Raw genomic sequence first — 15,897 nt, 5'->3', positions numbered from 1 at the left:
ATCCCCCTACTAGGCACAGGGTTGCAAACCACCAGACCAGGCTGCCCAGAGACTGGTTTACACTGAACGAAGATTGTGGTCAAAATTTAACAAAACAGGGGCTAAAAGTTCAGTTCCCAAATTTCTGTTTACATCCACAGCTACAACACTTGATGTGTAGTTACTGAGCAGTCCCATTTCTCACCTATTTCAATAGTCCCATCCATCCCACTTGTCCAAAATAGACATCTTATGGCAGTCTATATCTACACAATTACTTCTGAATATTTTTATTTTATCTTTAACGTTAAATCCCCTTTCTGCAAATGAGAAGGAAATGATTTTCTAGAAAAAAAAAAATCATTTCTATTTCCTCCTTAACATCTTCTTTACGGGGTGTTTTGCTTTTGATTTTAAAGTTCCTCCACATATTTACCTTTTGTAGATCACTCCTTTCACAAGACTGATCTCTTCAACTCTTTGAAAGGGTAGATAATGGGAGGACAAGGGGAAATTGTTTTAAGATGAAGAAGGGAAGATTTAGTTTGGATATCAGGGAGATGTTCTTTACCAAGAGAGTGGTGAGGTGCTGGATCAGCTGCCCAGAGAGGTTGTGGATGCTCCGTTCCCAGGGGTGTTCAAGGCCAGGTTGGATGGGGCCCTGGGCAGCCTGGTCTGGTATTAAATATGGAGGTTGGCAGCCCTGTCTGCAGGAGGGGGTTTGGAACTTCATGATTCTTGAGGTCCCTTCCAACCCAAGCCATTCTATGATTCTTCAGAATGATCTTCAATGCTTTAGGTCTGACTGTGTGTGGTGCAAAACTTAGTCAGTTATTTTTATTACACAATCGGTTTTCCTCAAAGTCTGTCTTCTGGGTAGATTTTAATACATATATAAATACCTTAATATTGTTTTCTCAAAGGAGGAAAACATTCTAACTCATTCTAGGGATTATGAAAGTAGTAATTTTCTTGCAACTGGCCCTTAATACAGCTAATAGCTCTTGGCATCACCTTAGGATGGTTAACAAGGCCATTATTAACTGTGGTTAATGAAAAAGTAATTAAACTTTTTTAAAATCTAATCCTGGATGACAAATCATTGTAAATCGTGCCCTTGGTTATTCGTGTCACTAATGTGAATAAATGAGTTTTAAGGTCTATATATGCATAAAACAAAACTGTAAGCAAACATAGCGTGAATCCTGATGGTTGTCAATAGCTGTTTCTTTCAATCGCTTTTAAAACTTCTTAAAAAGTCCATGACTTCGGGTATAATTTGTTGAAGATTTAAGAAAAAAACCTTAACATGTTCTGTGAGAATCCCAAAATCTGCTGTGGGATTATCTTCACTCACTTGAAAGATCATCAGCCAAACTGTGGAGATTTAAAAGAGGGAGGGCAGAGGTATTGCAAATCTAGCAAGACACAGTTCAGCAAAGCAACCTTGCTGGATTTCAATTTTTATAAGCTGTCAATAGAAGCAAGAGACAGCAAATTTTTATATATATATATATATATATTCCTGTTCTGAATGCGCCTAAGAGAACTCAATAAAGAAATAGAAATAGGATCAATACATTCTCTCTGAAAATCAGTTTAGAAGGAGCCACAATGTCTCAAGGAGGAAATGCTAACTAGTCAAAAAGCCTTTCACGAAACAAGTTAGAAACCTTCTGGTAAATCCTTTGCATGTTTCAGATATACTGGCATTAACTCATAACCCCCCAGACATTTCCCATACGTGACCAGTCCTATTTATGGCTTCTAGGTCATAGAATCACAGGAACACGAAGGTTGGGACAGACCTGTCAGACACGTAAGCATAACCCCAGCCCACTCCACATCCTTCAGTGCCACATCCCCATGGTTCTGGAGCACCCCCAGGGATGGTGACCCCACCACTCTCTGGGCAGCAGTGCCACTGCATCACTGCTCTTTTAGAGAATAAATGTTTCCTAATACCCAACCTGCTGTCGGGCTTATACTGCCATAACACTTGTTATCACCCGTGAAATCTCTTTTGTGCCATCAAAGCACCCTGAGGAGCTCAGTAGGCTGGGGCACAGCCCTCTCCTCTTACCTGGAGGTGGATATGCCTGGGACCACCAGCCCCATCCATTTCACACAGTTTCCCTCGGATCCTTGGGGCGGCTGAACACACACACAGTCTTTCTGCTGATGAGAAGAGAGGATTTCCTTTAAAGTTCTTCCTTCACACAGCGAGTTCTCTGTCCTTTCTTTAGGTGCTCTCAGTACTACCCAGGCTATTCCTACTCCTCTTCTGGGGCCAGAGGACATGACCTGTTTTCACTTTCTCTTCTCTCATCTTTCTCCCCATCCCATAAGACTGCAGTGTGCTCCCTTTACATTACTCCAAGGCCAAAAACAGCCCACTCTGGCTCACCTTGTGATTCCTCAGACCACATCCCTCCAAGATGCTCCATCTGTACTCTGTGCATTCAGATCTGTCGCACTGCAGGGTCACCTCCTTTGTGTGTCACATTGTCCCCTTGGCCAGGGTGCATTCGTGCTTTAAGGTAAAGGCTGTTCTCCGTGAACTGTAAAGACCTAGAAGTTACTTATGGGCAAAAGTTATTTCCTGTCATCAAAAGCAAATGTATTTCACGCCTATCCCTACTGCTGAAAAAAGCCCAGATAAATTCATTTTCAGATTCAGAAATCAGTTTTCCAAGCATAAGAATGTGTAATAGAGCAATTATGGGCATTCCCTCAAAGCTGCATTTATGAAAAACCTCCCATGAGGAACGTTTCATGTATTTGACTTGGAAATGCTTTTATTTTTATAAATTCCTTTTTTGGAAAAGTGATGCAATACTATCCATAACGCATAGCATTGCTTTGAGAGGTCGTGTTCTGCAACCAGCATTGCTGCTGCTTGTGTTGGGAAGGCAGTGTGAGCAAACTTTCTTGGTGACATTCACAGCTTTGTGGAAAAAAAAGACATTTAAACTGATGATTTTTTTTAAGATGTAATTTGGAAAAAACCCTAAGATGTAATTAAATCTGGTCACAACATTTCTGTGATTGAAGTGATGGATAACAGATAGGTTATGCTTATCCCTGATGTAACAGCATTGTAGCAAACACTCCCTTTATTGCATTACAGATGATATATCAAGCAATGTTAGTCATTCACATGAATAACTCTGGTCTGATTGAGTTTCATTCCTTATTAGGGAGAGTTCCACAGTGCAGTGTGTTGTACCAGTAATATAACACAGAAATTGCTTCTAGCATGTGGAACATGCAATTATAATAAGCAAATATTTAACTCAAACCATGCTCTTGGGATCACAATGTCAATAAGAGATATAAAAAAACTAATTGTTTCATCAGCCTGAGGCGCAGGAGAAGGGGCTGGAGCCAAGGTGGGCTGCCAGGGCTGCCCCGTGCATGAAGCTCAGCTCATGGGAAGGTGATGATTAAGTTGATCATAAATGCAGGCTGGGATTTGTTTTACGATCAAGACATTGAACACCAAATTAATAAGCATCAAGTTATGACAGTAATAAATGGCAATGGCATGGGAATGGCAGAAGAAGCAGCTTGAACCATCAGACAGCTGCTTGCACACAGGTTTAACTGCTGCCTGGCTGTTGCTCTGGGAAGGAAAAACAATTTTTTTGTGACTTCCCCCTTAATAGCCCTTCAAGGGCTTGGGACAGTCGAGACCCAAAGAAGCCCTGACACAAAATTAAGCTAAGAGACAGATTTCTGTTTCTTCAGAGCCTTCTGCCTTTCCCGGTGAGCTGACTGCAACGTGCTACTATTCATCAGTATTTTCATTCAGGAGACAGACTCATGAACTCTCATTTTCTATGGGAGATTTCTTCTGGGGCCGGCGTTGCCAAGCAGTGATTAGATAAGATGATACCCTGGGAAATTCAAGATGGAATAAAAGCCCAAGCGGGTATGCAGCTGAGCTGCAATGCTATCAGTCCTTATTGAAGGGGCCTTCAACTGGGACATTCAGAGGGGCTTTTTTAAAAGCACCAGCTCTCTAATGAAGCTTAATGGTTTTGAATGGACGGTACCTCGCAGCAGAAGCTGCTTAGATGCTTAATAATGGCATAATCATCTTCTGTCAGCCATTTGGTTGGCACAGAATGCTTACGCCTGCATTGTTCCATTTAAGATAGATATATTTACGTTTATTGACTTCATATACTTTCATATCATATCCCTCTACATGTATCACAATATCCTTTGTTTTGAAGGTGGGACTGCAAAGATTTGGATCAACTAACATCATGGGAAATTTAAGGTGAACCAGAGCCAGTGTGCCTGATAGAAGTAGAACTGAGTTTGGTTGTCCCAGTTCCAGTGCTCTTTTATGGAAATCTGCTATCTCATCAGGAACCTCTTATCATCACTTTGAAAGAGTTTGTGTGTCAGGATGAATTGAGTCATTAATTGCAAATACATTAGTGAGATCTTGGAATACAAGATGTATATGAATGCATGTGAAAACTGTTGAAGGAATGAAAAGGACAGATAAAGTGAGGCAGCGTAACAATGAAAAACATTGAATAGGAAAAGTAAGAACAGAAGATGCTTAAAAAAAAAAAAAAAGAAAAAAAAAAGAAATGGTTTTAAAGAAAAGGCAACTATCATATACAGAAAGGGAAAAGGCAAGAGTCAGAAATAGATGTGAGATATTCCCTATGCTTTTAAATACACCAGTTACAGAAATCTGCCATAAGATGACATTACATTGCATTATATTATTAAGCACATAGATTTTATGGGACTCTCACTCCCAACATCTGATGTAGAACATAAGTTCCAAGCACAGCACTGTGCAGTAGAATTGCAGGATAAGGACCATTGGGAAGATACGCTCTTTCAGACCTTCAGGTACTACTGGATTTATTTCACATTTCTGAATGGATTGTGTGAAAGCAAATTAAAGACATAAGTAAAGTATGTGGCACAAGTAATGGGATATTCAGCTGGGTAAAAGCACTGTTGGATCCCCTGCTACTCTACCAGTGGCTTTGATGGTGATGTAATCTCAAAGAAAGCACTGAATCATGCTATCAGTTCACTTGAGTAGCAATGTATATACATAGGAAGTGTTGCATATTAGACAAATTTTAACGTATTGTGAAAAAATTGATGAAGTGATTGGAGGATCTCTCTTAATTAGCCATACATCTTTTTGAACATTCACCTACAGAGAACCGAGGACAGTGTTAGCAACAATGCGATACAAAATAATTAGCTTGTTTTCAGGGCTTAAATAGTCATTACTTTCTTGTGAAGTCCCTAATTAAGCTAATCCTAGTTTATAATACATTAGCAACCACTCTTTATGTGGAAGCTACTTCTCAGAGGATAAAAATAACTTCAAAGTTTGAAATGCTCAAAACTGTATGCAAAATTGTAGAGCTCGGGACAGGAGCAATACAGATGAAGAAATTCCTGATTTATTCCTTGCTGCCCACGTGCTGTTTGTTCACATGAAGGCTGCAGATATAACTGTTTAAAGGCTCCAGTGAAACAATTCCCCCCTTTCTGCTTTGAAAGCCTGTTACCACGGTTTTCTTAGGAGGTCCTGCTATAGCATTGCCCAATTATTTCCTAAGAACCACAAAGATATTCTTTCTTACTGACTCATGCTCTAATAGATGAAGGACTCATTATCTGTTTGATATTTGACTTCAGTCAAAGGAAAAGAGTTGATAATACGAAGTTGGCAACACAAAGCACAAAGCCTGGGCTGCAGGACACAGTGGGCTCTGACCCTTATCCACAGAGAAAAAATGAAACTGAAGAGGTAGAATTAAGCTCTGTTTTAGGACAGGGAGGCCTGCACCCAGCTGTTGCCATTTGTTCACAGTGGGCAGAATTAGCATCTTCTTCAGCTTCGTACTTTGCTTCCTGATTTGCCCATGGTCAAGTGGAGGCAACGTTGAGTTACAAAGCCTCAAAGACGTGCAGGAGTAAGTTCATATGCAAGGTGATGGAATCAGCTGACATGGCAAAACCCAGCACCACGTGGCCTCTCAGCTGAAAGGAATGATTAATTGAAAAATTTACTGAAAACTTGGCCAGTGAATTCTGCAAAGAGATCAACTTGAAGCAGGGAAGGCTGGCTTTCCCTACTTCTCAGAATTACTGCAACAAGGAACCACGTCTCCCATTTAAAAACAGAGCGGAACCTCTCACTTAAATAATTTGTAGAAGCTTTGCTATCAGCTTATGCTCAGAAACGAGAATCTGGGAAAGATAACCACAGTGAGCACGAAAACGCCTGAGATCGACTTTATATACAGCAAGCTGCAGGATTTCTACAGAACTATTTATCCAAACATCTCACTGAAACGTGGGGCTGCCTCACCACATCATGTAATATTCTGTCTGTTCCCCCTGCACTTTCATTCCTGGTACGGTATCAATATTTCACAAACTCTTCTTACACGGCCTGTTTAATGTGTTGTAAGAGAAAAACCATACACAGTACGCATAATAGAAAGAGATTTCCTGCCAAAGATATTTAACAGACCTATGCAACCTAGCAAGAGGCATAAGGCAAAACACAGGGAAGCGCAGTACAAATGATGTGATAACTGTGTGCAGCGATGTGGCCATGTATATATATAGAGCTTATTTTGAATCACCCTCTGCTCTGTAAGTCAGTGCTAGAGCTCCTGAACAGCTGGAGCTCAGCTCCTCGAGTCTGCCCAGCTGGAATTTAAATAGTCCTCATTACACATGTACATGCCCACTGCCTCATGCTTTTTTGCCTTTTTTTTTTTTTAAATGAACAGAGCACACTGAAGTTAGAAAAGATTAAGCAGAATTAAACATGGATACCATTTTGCAGAGGCATTTCTCAGAAGACATGATTTTTATTCTTTTTTTTCCTCCAGATTCTCCTTTAGCTGCGTTAGATCTGACTGCAAATGACAAGCTGTACACAGGAAACAGGCATTTATATCCCTATCATCACTTATTAACTGTTGATATTGTTGCTGACAGCATAGTGATAATAATAGGGATTCTTTCAACACTTGGCCTCAAGATGTAGGAGTTTATGACATTCAAAAACATCTCAATGGAGCTGACAGGTGAAGGCACGTTCAGAGGCAATTCACACCAGGAGCAGTATGTAAGTGCCAAACAAAGCTGACTGTGACCTTGAGAAGTCTTTGCCAGCCCTTCGGAGCCGACTTAGGCATTCAGAAGCAAAGTCATTTTCTCTTAATAAGGTATCACTGTCTCCATCTGTAAATCACTCTACAGTGTCAGCGTGTTGTAATCCGTGTAGCAAAATGACTAATAGGAAATAATAATGTTGCAATAGAGAGTGTAAGGAGAGCTGTGATTGAGTGAAAAACACGCTACTGGAAAGCCAGCTGTTCCCACTTCCCTGACTGATTGAAAGCATGAAGTGAACGCACTGATGTGCTGATTTCCTCCAACTTGCATAAGATGTGAGGTTCTTCGAAGAGGCAGTAGGCTCCTGAAGGGCTCAGGCCCGAATAATGGAAAATACCTTCAGCTTCCAAAATTATTGCTTTAGAGACAACCGGATGTGAGCTTTTCAGCAAGTACATCATCTGCAATGCAAATAATTGGATCCACATCTGCATTCACATGCTGTGCAGTGCCTGTATTCATACCTTGGTTCACCACAGCCATCTACAGGTCAATGCACAGGGATTTCTTAGCAGGTAAAGACATTTCAATGGAAGAACACTGCTGTGAAGACCTGAAAATTATTGATGTACTCTAAAGCAAGCCTAATCTCTCCAGTAAATTCACAGACGTGGGACTTGAAAAGAAGGATTGAATTGGGAGGAACCTTGGCAAGACACATCCAAGATGTGGCCAAAGAAGAAATGGCATCAGGATGGTTTACAACTATTTGCATGTCCTGTGTTAAGACTGGAAAAACAAGCAGGTAAGGCACTGATACATGGGCACTGAATGTCCACCACCAATACAAAATTGGCCCCTTCCGGATGCCTCGAAGGATGCTCCAACAAGACTCGTGCTGCACCAAGCTCTTGCCAAAGAAACTTTTTCTAATGCCCAAAGAAATACATCTCTACACCTTCTCCAAAAATAAACTGACGACTCAGAGTGATGGAAATCAACTTTAAACAACACATTGGTTAAGAAAGCTTAAGGAAGCATGTTTCTGTTGTGGTAGAACAGACCAGACAAAGGTATTATTAGCTAGGCACCATCCCACAAGATTAGAAGTATGAGATATATATAGGGACCCAAGGGTGAGATTACCTTAAGATAATACACCCTTTAGGTTTTTAAATCGCCTCCAAAGCAATCAAACCGGTTACCATAGCATTCATTTTAATGCACAGATAAATTTGTAGCTCTTGTTTATATAGCTTATCCTCGGGAGGCACTAATATGATTTCCTTTAAAACTCAAGTTAATGAGAAAATAATGGAGCATTGTAGATATAAGCAAATTTTTTTTCACTGTCACTGGCATCATCCTTTATACAGCCAGAGGGCTCTTTGAAAGTATAAGTTGGATTTATTTTTTGTTTCACAAAACCTTTAAAAAAAAAAAGTCTTTCTTTACACCAAGCTTTCTGATTCCAGCCTAAAGCCAAAAATACTGTCTAAACATATTTATCAATCAGTATATTATCCATAAATCTTACCTTATCCCTAATAAGAAATTTAAAGTTATCACTCTTAAAACTTCACTTTGGCAACATACATGCTTATTTTATTGTCTTTCCTGGACAGAAATCAGTGATGAGATTTGTATGTGGCCAGGGAATAGGGGCTACATATCAGTTGCTGAGTGTACTGAGCTGTGTAATGAAGCCACGTTTGTTTACTTTCCTTTCTATACACCATTGCAGTAAATATCAGCTTTTTGGAGATTTCTTTTTTACTCCATCAGCTCTCCTAATCCTTTTGGACCAACTCGGGAGTTCTCTTGTAACATCCTCGAGTGTAAGGATAGAACATTGCCAAGGTTGACATAGGCAAGTCTGATGTGGGCTGGTAGCTCTTTGTAGTAATTCATTTGCCTGGGAAAGATTTGTTATATACATAATTTACCATATACAACATCTATAATTCATAAAGAAATGCCTACATGGACTGGGTCTTCACGCATTCCAAGCTTTGTAAGAGAATGGTTAATAGTAATCATTAAGAGTATGAATAGAAGTAATGTATTTTACTAGGTCTGAAGGATTGTCCCTGGTCTCACTTAAGACTATGGGAGTTTTGATTTGGAAAGGAAAGTCTTCAAGATTTCTTTGCTTCTTTTCAGGAATGATTTAGTCATGTGGTAGTTTGTTGTAAAATTTTCAACTTCCTTTAGTTTCTCTAAACCGTATCTGAATTTTAGGCTATTCTCATAGAGTCTGGCTGTACCTTTCTTCCTTTCAGTTCCCATCCCTGGGGAGCCTTCGTAACTGGTCTTTCTGGAGACTTAGAAAGGCATCTCTTCTGGAAGATGTCCAAGTTGGACCCTCACCTCTACATCCCATCCCAAGTGCCTGTGGGACAGCCAAGGCATTGCAAGGTTTGGTGCACGGTTTGTAAAGGGATGTAGGTATCTGGCTCTTGCCTTCAGGATGCATTCTTCACATGCCAACACTGTCAGCCGCTCTGCCCCAAAGCTTCTGAAACTTTGCCACAATACTGTGTAGAAACTCGCAAGCTTGCTTTAGAGAGGAAATATAATCACTGACTTCAGTAAGAAGGATGCAGCAGTGGAAAGTCACTAATGAACTCAGCTCCATATGAACTAATAAGATAAAGCAAATTTAATTCCTTTACTCAAGGATAGTGTGGTTTTGCTTCCTTTACCCTGGAGAAACATTACTATCGGAGAGAACAATGCATTGCATCGTTGACAGAAGTGAAATCTTGTCCCTGAGAAGCCAGGAGGTTGTTGCAGTTCTTTCTCATGCAGCCTTTGCTCCCACTCCTCATAGTCCTCCTATGACTGTTCATTCAACACCCCAGTTCTGACAGTAAAGCCACCACAGGCAATGGAATCAGCTGGAACTTATTCTCTTTTTAACCCAACTGCTTTAAGAATAATTTCACTGGATGGAGAATCTTAGTTTTGGTGAAATACATAAACTGTCAGTTCTGAAGCCTCAAGCTTTTGGCCTCTTGAAAAAGGCTCTCCAACAAATAAAAACAGTCATTTTTTGGCTCTTCTTAACCAGACCATGCTCTCCATTAAGAGCCTAATTACATAGTAGGATAGCTACTTCAGATCACACTTGGGGGGGTCTGAAGAATATATTATTTTGTAGAATATACTCTAGCTGGAGTTTCCATGAAGGAGAAACAGAAAGCAAAGACTTTTGGAGGAAAAACTGCAAATAATGAGGAAGTACACAGCTGACTTAAATAAATACACAAGCAAATGCATGTTGATTGCTACTCCACGCTGATAAATGCATTCTATTGAAAACTGGGAGAAGGGAAAATGTCTGCTAAATGGTATAGTGCCGCTGAATACTAACCAGGGAAGAGATTTTAACTTTATTGTTGGGAAATCCCCAAAGCCTTTGCTGTGCTGCTTCAATATGCAGCTGTGGCACGCACAGGACGAACAGAATGCTGTGTAAAAAAACAATCCTCTAGGAAAGGAGCTGGCAATGCAGACAGACGCATCACTGAGCCAATGGTATTCCTGGAGCAGACATATTGCTCTGATTGGTATTACAACGATGTTGAAATTGCTGACTCAACTAGTAAAAAAAAAAATAAATTAAGCAAATAAGAAGTTGCAGAGTCGTTGCTAATCGTTTGGAAACAAATCTCATGCTTTAAAACATATTTGGAAGTATCTAGCAAAAGCCTGAATGAACAGCTAGCAATCACTGAGCTGGCGTTAGATAACATTCAGCTAAGTGAGGAATAGATGTATTGGAATCAGATGATATTTTTGGCCAAAGTGATAAAATCCAGTACCAGAATTAGACAGGAGGGTAACAAGCACTAATTGCATTTATTTTAGAGGTGGCTGATGTTCTAAAAAGATTCCATAAACACCCCCCACAAGCTCTCAGATATTTGGCGATGGTTCATGTTATGATCCCAGTATTATGTCCAGGTGAAATTGGCTCTGTCAGTGTTAATTTGAATCTTTGAAGAGCTGTTTTTAGCATCTCAGTCTTCTGCTATGTCTTGAGAGAGGTAAAAAAGCAGCTCCTCTAAGAGTTCTATTATGTGATAAAGAGCAAGTCGCGCAAATCTGCTCCTCAAAGAGGAAATCCAGCATTTCGAAATGCAATACTACGGGTGAGGAAATGCTCAGAGTAGACACAACAGCCCTGCTATTTTCCTGGTAAGCGTTGCAATATGGTAGATGGTTTAAACAGTTTAAGCCACATAAGAGTGTCAGCTATTAGCATTAGGAGGGATTGAAGAGAAGGACGCTGTGTCTGGGGGGGAAAAGCTGCATCAAAAGAGGAAGCTGAAGCTTGAAGGGTCTGGAAGATGCTGGTTCACCACCCTGCTGTGCCAAGCATTTCCAGAATGACCTCAGACACCTTCTGCCCCCTGAGCTTCCACTCTCTGCAAAAGCGGTTCCCTACCTCAAAGATTTGTTGTAAGGCAAAAAATACTGTCCAGGATGTGAAGCTTTTCTAGGACGGCCAAGTTTTACAAGTACCTGTGATCTGTTGAGAATTGATTTTGGTCTACGTGCCACAAGTTCCCAAGTACATACTAAAGTCATTTTACCAGCATGGTTACACCATTTTTGTATGAAGATGAGCAAATAAAAGCTGAAGGGCAATCCAAACTAAGTGAGGATGCGCTCCTTCAGTGAAAAACCGACTCGCACTTTTCAAGCATTCTGAGCTGCTAGATCACAATATGAGAGAAATACCTACAAACGTGCTGAAAATAAGGGAGGAACAGCGTGGAAATTATTATTTTCCCATTAGAATATACTAAGTAATGCAGCTGTGCTTGTTTTCCCTACTGATCCCCAGCCATCAAATTCCTCTAAATTAAATCATAAAATAATGATCTCCTTTTCTGTTTTCTGCTAAGCTGCATAGTTAATCCCTGATACAGAAATATATAACGAACATGTAATTTTAGGAAAACCCTTATTACTAAAATACTGAAGGCCTCAGATGAAAGGGTTTCCACAATTTCCAATGCACATTTGAACCCAGATCCAAACCATCTTTCTGAGTTTGCCTTAGTCTAATCCTTCTGTTTGGAACCTGATTTTAGGAAGAAAAAATATCAGACTATTATTTTAATGGGAACATTCGGTTGTGATAGCAAACACACATACTGAAATAATCTGAAGCAGCCTGTCTGCTTTAGCTTTTTTAAGCCTATGATTATTTTTTCCTAGTGATTTCAAATGGCTGCATGGTAAAAGCAGCAGACAGGCCTGGAAGAGGAGCATCTCTGTTATCAACAGCCACCCATGCCAGCATGTTGAATGTAACAGAGCTTCTGAGCTTGTAAGGACTAACACATAAAAGAAATTTTAATAACTTTAATTAAAGTTATTCAGTTATCTGGGATTTCTGTGACTTTAATAAGGTCACTGATGTCAGAGAAATGCAGGTATCTTCAATTTCTCATTTTCTCTGCCAAAGCAAGCATGGCATTTAAGCACGTTGTCAGCCTATATGGCATTGTAATTCTTTTAAAGTAGGAGGTGTTTATTTAAGAAGCAGCACTTGCAGCTACACACAAACCTCACATGCGAAGGAGGGGAGGGAGGCAGGGGGAGAGCACTGGAACGGCAGCGTTGTTGGTTTTGATTACCAGGGACCAGCTCTGTCCCATACTGCCATTAAGTGGCTCCACCCTCCAGTGCCCTCAAGGCACAGAAATGGTGAGAAGACAAGGGACATCTCCTTTTGTAGGAGGTGTTATATATGATACATAACTACATTTTCAAACTGCTTTTTTGCTATTATTATTATTACTCTTTTTAACATGCTCTCTTTCTCTCCAGCATCTCCTGCTACCAGGTCAAAACAAAAAATTGAGGGGAACAAAAAGACTGACAACAAAGAATTATTCTGGGACTTCTGAGAGAAGCTAGGATATTTATGGGTTTATTATATTCCCTGGAATAACAAGTTTCTGAGATGTTAGTACATTGTCAAATGTTTTTTCAAGGTTAACAGTTTAGGGATGCCATTACATTGCAAGTTGTCTGTGAGAATAATTAAGGGTATTTCAGAGATATGCAAGAAAAAGTGTTCCTGCAGCTGTCAGAAAGCAAGTGATCCCAGCTCAAAAATGAGCCCTCTCCTTCTTTTCAGTCCCTTTTCAAAGAACATCCTCCTGTGTTCAAGCATACTCAGAAGCAGATAAAAGGCATGTGATTAGGCTGGGAGGAGTAATGCTGAGGTAATCCCAGGTACAGCTCATCCAGCTGCTGCCTACCAGAAGTGGCCCTCCAGAAAGGCATTGTTAAATAAATATTTCCCAAGGCCAGAAGATCGTAAGAAGCCATGAAATTTTGCCCAGAGAGATTGCGGATGCCCCAACCCTGGAGGTGTTCAAGGCCAGGTTGAATGGGACCCTGAGCAGCCTGGTCTGGTATTAGATGTGGAGGTTGGCAGCCCTGCCTGTGGCAAGCAAGCAGGAGCTTGATGACCCTTGAGGTCCCTTCCAACCCAAACCATTCTATGATACTACGAAATACAGGCAATGAAAAGAGCTGCGAGTGCCAGTCTTGCTAGAGCTCTGCATCCACCTGGGCAGGTACCAGGACAGCACCAGCTACCTCCTCAATCAATTCTGCTAGTGAAGTCAAGGGTCTAGTTAACAAAAAGTCAGAGATTGTGGAAATAATTGCAAGACCTAGAGAAACATGAATACGAAAGGTCTTAAATAAAAATAAATCCAATAAGTCAGCATTTTGATTAAAGTGCTGCAACTAATATGCATATCTGTCTATCTATCTATGATCTGATATGATTTTTAATCCTTCCTTCGAATCCCCATTATTAATGAGGGATAGGGCTGGTTTGAAGAGGACCAAAGTGATTTATCGATACCAACTCAGAGCCATGGCTGTAAATCAGGACAGTGAAGAAGTATGCCACTGCTGGCTTATGTGCTCTTCCTGCAAAGGGACAGGGATGAATGAACAAGTATCTGAATGAATGACTGAATAGATGAATGAATGCATAATCAAATAAATACATTAAAATACATTGCCAGCTTGCTGGGATTACATAGCAATGGAGCTCTTTGGAGGCTTTGTACAATTATCAGCAACGGTGTCCTCATTTTTATTAAAAATTAAAACCAACTTTACTCAAACCTTCCGAGTGTTTAATTTTTATCAAAAGTCAAAAGGTGCTTTGCATTTAGAGAAACTAAAGAATTTGGCTCCTGTGCTACCAAACCCACACCCTTGCATAGCTGCACACACAGAGTGGAGCACCATGCTCCCGCTGTGCATCTGGGGCTGGCTGCCAACCGATGGTTCCCAAGGGCCCCAAGGTGCTGATACAACAGGTAGTGTGCTGCAGCAGTACACGTGAGGACAGATTTGGGAAAATCACACTATTTTCTCCCCTCTCTGCAACATCGAAGACACTTGTTTTTCCAAGCCACGACCCCAGCCCTGCATTTGTGCTACTTCTGGGAAATGCAACGTTAGGAGTTGCCATCAGTATTTCAAGGTAGCATCTTTTTCTGGGTAAGGGACAAGAAGGACAGCTGGTAGAAATCTTATGGGTACTCAGAAATGGATGTAGGCTTTCTGACCTCAAGGCAAAGGTTTTATCCCTTTCCAAGAGAATGTGGAGATCTGTTCAATTTATTCTTTTTTCCCCTGTAAAACAGCTGCTTTGAATTTTGTGATCCGATGAGATGAAGGTCACTGGAATTTCCTTCCCTTTCCTTCTGCTTTGGAAATGACTTCTGTATCAGCCCTGGAGGGTGAAGCTCTTCTAACTCAAGACAAATATTCTCCACGTGAGAGGTACAGAGATACTGCTGCCAATTTAATTAGCTTTCACGCATTCACACCCAGATGGATGAATTTTTGGAAGGAAAGAATATTAAATCAATAGGAATAAACTACTTTATTTCTTAAAAATAACTAAGCCAACAGTTTCATTTCCCACTGCTAATATTTCTGTCAGTCAGGTCAAGGATAATGAAACAAAATTCTAGGAAGGCTCACCTAAGCCTTGACTTTCTTATTAAAAATGCTCCCATTCATAAAACCTACATTTGCAAATGCAAAATCAACAGTTCAGTGTTTGCCTTTCCTGTGTCCGCATCTCTCCAAGGAGAGATGATCTTTATCCAGTTTTCACCTATAATAATCTGAGGAAGTTTTTGGAGGAAAAACAAGTTTTCCCAAACTTTTCTTATTATTACTACATATAAGTAAATACTGTTTGCTGTTGACAGAATCAGTGTTGTTTTGTTTTTTGTTTTTTTTTACAATAACAACATGTTTGTCCATATATCTCTCCTCTCATGGTCTGGATTACTTCATTTCCCAGCAATTAAACAATAAACACACTCAACATGGCTATCTAGAATAAACAAAAATGAAGAATAAACATGCTGTGGAAATTATGGAGACACACATCCAGAGAGGTGCAACATACTTCAGCAGAATCCAGGTAATATATTTTAAGAAACTGCTTCTAGCAGAGAAAATAACTGCTAAAAGCAGGTGTTTATTCTGAAAGCTACAGCAATATTTTTCTGTCATGTCACATTGAATCACTCAGGTTGCATCATGTTGTGCTCCACTACATCATGTTAGTACATATGGTGAAGAAAGCAAAATGCAGTAACAGGATGTGACAGACAACATTTAGCAGAAATATTCACTTATTTGACTCAGATACTTGCTATCAGTTTGAATTGGGATGCGTGGTACCAAACAAAGCTGACAGATAGAAATGAACTCACCCAA

This window comes from Tympanuchus pallidicinctus, unplaced genomic scaffold (assembly GCF_026119805.1).
Source record: "Tympanuchus pallidicinctus isolate F22 unplaced genomic scaffold, pur_lepc_1.0 scaffold22, whole genome shotgun sequence".
In the NCBI taxonomy this organism is placed as follows: domain Eukaryota; kingdom Metazoa; phylum Chordata; class Aves; order Galliformes; family Phasianidae; genus Tympanuchus; species Tympanuchus pallidicinctus.
This window is presented reverse-complemented; position numbering follows the sequence as displayed.